Source organism: Phoenix dactylifera, chromosome 15 (genome assembly GCF_051530095.1).
Source record: "Phoenix dactylifera cultivar Ajwa chromosome 15, Ajwa_hap1_PhDact_Kaust_v1.1, whole genome shotgun sequence".
In the NCBI taxonomy this organism is placed as follows: Eukaryota; Viridiplantae; Streptophyta; class Magnoliopsida; order Arecales; family Arecaceae; genus Phoenix; species Phoenix dactylifera.
The window spans coordinates 22,021,378-22,025,801 of NC_143204.1; the positions used below are offsets into that span (position 1 = coordinate 22,021,378).

At 37.2% G+C, this 4,424-nt stretch overlaps 1 pseudogene across 1 annotated transcript; it reads left to right on the forward strand.

Moving 5' to 3' along the window:
- The first annotated feature begins 221 nt into the window (after nucleotides 1-221).
- On the forward strand, nucleotides 222-3,073 carry LOC120113335 (uncharacterized; annotated as a pseudogene). Its single transcript, XR_015973508.1, has 4 exons — nucleotides 222-246; nucleotides 928-1,037; nucleotides 2,321-2,459; nucleotides 2,751-3,073. The product of XR_015973508.1 is annotated as an uncharacterized LOC120113335 (transcript).
- The last annotated feature ends 1,351 nt before the right edge of the window (nucleotides 3,074-4,424 follow it).

Consider the following 4,424-nt stretch of genomic DNA (forward strand, 5'->3'; position numbering starts at 1 on the left):
TCGTTATATAGTTTATGGATGCTTTCTCACCTTTTGACCTTTAACTTTTACATATTTTCCAATTAAAATTAGATTGAAATCAGTTTCATCTAGCTGGAATAGGATCATTGGTTTGTTCATGTGCACCTAGTGAAAATAGGAAAGTTTGGCAATTTAGGACACATCCATGTCTGCCTGTCACAGAGTTTAATTAATGCGGAAGATATGCAAATTATGGAACAATGCGTAGGAAAACTTGGAAGATAGGTATGTGATAAAGCCTCCAAATGGAAAAAACCATGGATTTTCTGGTAGGATAGAGCATAAAGCAGTACGTAAGACTTTTCAGTGCTTGATACAATGCACCAAATTTTATAAAAAAATAATGTCTACTGCCACATGAGGTTGATGCTACTCTATTTTTGTCTGCTATTGGATTTGGAGACGGTTCAGGATGGCAATGATACTTTTTTCAGTTTGACCATATGCCAACTTGTATCAATCTGGAAGACATATACTGCCATCGACCTGCATGGTGGTCTATTACCATGTTAATGCAGTGCAGGGCAATAAATAAATGCTGATGGTCCTACATGAGTCAGTTATGAATTTTGATGCACACTCGTCTATCATGCTGAGCTACATGATGCGGTACAATAGGAACCATCACTTGGTTATTGGGTTATGATAATGATTATGCTTTAGCTATTAGCCACTCGAATTCAAGAAATAGGTTAATTTCTATGTTTGTTATGCCTTCTGCCATCTTTGCTCGAGTTGATAATTAAGCTTATATCTCATTTTTTTTTTGAAAAAAAAATCTCTTGTAATCTGAATGGATAGCAATCGAACAAATCTTTACAATATTGCATATTGGAATATCATATAGTAGGTATCTAGCGACCCAATTTTTTGCTGCATATATTTAAGCCATTCTTTCCCCTCCAGCAAGGCATATCTTATGTGAAAAGCAAGACAAGATCAATGAAGCATACAAGAAGCTGCAGGATGGTTGGCTAAACAATGAAGACAAAGTCCCGCCGACTGAGTTTGCAAAAGTAAGCTCATCCACTGAATGTGAATCTGCTTCTCTCTCACTCCTGCTTTCTTCTTATCCCGCACAGCATCTCCTTTTTCTCTTTGTTTGACTGGTGTTCCATTACTACTTTTTAGAAAACTCTGCTGTATCTAGTTTCTTCCTTTATTCAAAATACATTAGTATCAAATTCTCTAATGTTATTATTTTTAAAATTAGATGCTCGAAATGCATGAGAGAAAGTTTTTAATTTTTGATATTGCAATAATTTATATACTGGTGGAGACCGAGACTTGAAGTTTTTTAAATGTCTTTACTTGGTTCCACTTGTTTTAATCTCAAGAGACTGAACCTACTAAACGGGAAGAATTAGTTAAATCGTGATTGAGTGATTAATCAACTTGTACCATGATAACATCCCGGGAAAGCTTGATAAACTTGGCAGGCTTTACAAGTTGTCTGTCGTGTTGTTTCGGCTTTGCAATCTGTATTATTCCCTTGAAATGAATCTCGAACTAGTTAAGTCATACTATGAGACTAATTTTGGGTGCACCTCGGACTCTTTGATCCATATGGATTACCATTTTAGATTTCAATCATGACCCAAATTGGGGCCTCAGTTTTGCTTGAGCTTAATTAAATTACATGCTAGTTAAGTCAGGAAATTCATAGTGTTGGGTGGTTGAGATGGTTCTTTTGCGGCTTTCAATCTAAATTTGACCCTTCAAAGCTATGGTGCCATATTCTTGTCTGGGGATATTAGTGCATAGGTATGGAAAAAATTTTGTTGTTCCTCAGGGAATTGAATGAAGGTCTAAACTTTGGTGTAAGCTGAAATTAAGCTTAGAACGATAGTTACCAATCAATCTCTTGAAGGAATCCTGTTTTCTACCTATTCACTACAACAAAATTAAAATAATATTTTTAATTGAAATTCTCATTGGAGTATAATTATTGGTTAGCATATTTTTTTATGGGGGAAAATTCCCTACTTAAAACGGGAGTCTTCAACTCTTATTTAAGTGGTAAAATAAATATCTAAGACCCTACATAGACTTGAATATTATCCAAGTAAATAGTACGTGTGCTTGTACGCTGTATGGATTCATGCATATTAAACACAATAAAGTGGAATGCTTTGTGTTTCCATTTTGTGTCTGTTCTGCATGATACAATGGCAAATGGCAGCTATGTCTATATACTACTAGTTGCTTGCTTGCTTGCTCTTATCATGATATATTTGTGAAAAACACTAGTTGCTTGCTCTACATACTACTAAAGTTTCAGTGACTGTGTCCGTTTTAGATAGCAGCTGAGTGCTCTGAATGCCCCTCAGGAAAGAAAGGTGGAGATCTCGGATGGTTTCCAAGGGGGGAAATGGCCGGTCCTTTTCAGGAACTTGCATGTAGTACACCGGTTGGAGCTACCAGTGATTCAAATCAACGTATATTTGCACACTTCTTGTTCTGATATTTCACATCCAACCTTGTATATGTATTGGTTTATGCAGACCAACCTCAATGTTGCAAGGCTCTCTTTACATGGAGTCTATAGATTGACTTGTCCTTGCTGTCTGTCTATCAAAGACACTGATTGGAACTGGATTTCCCATCAAAGTCCGATATATCAGAAATCCAATGGTCAAGACATGTCACTGGTTATTAAATATTATGCTGATGTTTAATTTGTAACTTCTTGCTTTAACTAACACTCGTCATATGGAAAAGCACTGCAGGCATGGATACCATATTATCCTGTGCGAAGGAAGGAAAAATTAATCATATCTTTGGTCATGACCTTCAGAAGTTCTGTTCAGAAATCACAAGAACATATGCTGATGGAAAGCAGCATGTCTTTTATTCTCAAGACCTGGTAGAAAGAAAAGATGAGGCTACATATTAATGCTGTGTGGCTTTCTGGAGAGTTTTCTTGTTAAATTATATGTAATGTGCTTTCCGATAAACCCTATGTCTTGTTAGGTGCTGTGTAAAACATGGTGACGTGTAGTCAGAAATTCATATTTGAATATATTCAGAGTGATTCTGGTCATGTTCAAAACATTTGGCAGATTTTAAGATTATTGTTCCACATCTCCATGGATCGACTACTGCATCTCGGAGGATATAGGTAGCATGGAGAAAGGTTGATAATTTTGTTTGGTAACAAAATATAATTGAAGCTCTCACACCAGGTTTGGTTGCATAGTTAGGCCAGCTTAAAGTGGAAATCAAGTTTCACCGTCTCGATGCCGAACCCCTTACCGGTGTCATGCTGGTTCAGTATCTCTTACACACATTATGGGGTCAGTGAGGAATACCAAGTCTTGGTTCAGTAGCAGAACAGTACAGTATGCCCAGGGTGGGTGGTACATACCAATACGGCGACTTTGAATCACAATAATCCCCTCTTAGGCAGTCAGGCTCACTTGTCTTCTAAACTGTCTCCCCTCTACTCCCCTGCATGTAGCAGACATTGTATGGCCATTATTTATTTCATGAGACTGAGGTACGATGATCTGTGTTGGCTTAGTCAAGTTTCAACCTGAAAGTTTCTGGTTCATTAATAGTCGAATGGAGTTGGTCTGAGAATTAGCTCTCATTCCTCTTTCTTTTTTTCACCTTGGTTTTGTACAAGAGATAAGTATAATGCTGGTCCCTGGAACATCTCAGCTATGCTATGAGCAGATATCCAATCGTTGCCCGCCTCTAGGACTATATTTTACAGATTCATGAGGTCAGCTATGTCTGATTTGGATCCTGAAACTTGGAAAACTGTGAAGAAAATGATGGTAAACTTCCCTCCTCTGGTCCAAACTTTTTTTGCTTGAGATTTATTATGTGTCTTGCTATGCTGATTGCATATGTAGGTTGTATCAGTATGTCTCCTACATAATAAAAGGATGTCTATCATTGAGAACCAGCAGGTTTGTCATAGGCTAAACTTCATTTTATTTTCCTCCTTTTCCCAGTTTGACCATCGACAGAAATTCAGGGGTCTCCCGACAAGCAACGAGATGGAGAAGCATGCCATGATTTGAATTGTGCAGCATCAATAAATCAATATATAGACTTTTTAGGAGCCAATATAGATTAAGGTGTCCATGTTGTGCTGCTGTGCCTTGGCTTAGCCAAAATGAAAAGCGTAGCCCTTGTGGGTGCAGTGAAATAGTCTGAACAATTTCTGAACAATACTGTATGTTTTTCTCTTTTTTTCCTTCTCATCCTTCCCAGTTTTGACTTGCTAGTTTACATGGTAATTATATTTAGAAAGGCTTATGCAGATTCGAAGTTATTCATTCATGCTTATGCAAATTTTTTCAGAAGATTTGGGATGTTCTGTGATTTTGCCTGGAAGCACAAGCATTTTTGTATTAACAAAATATTCTAGCATCTTTTGTTCTGAAGCTATG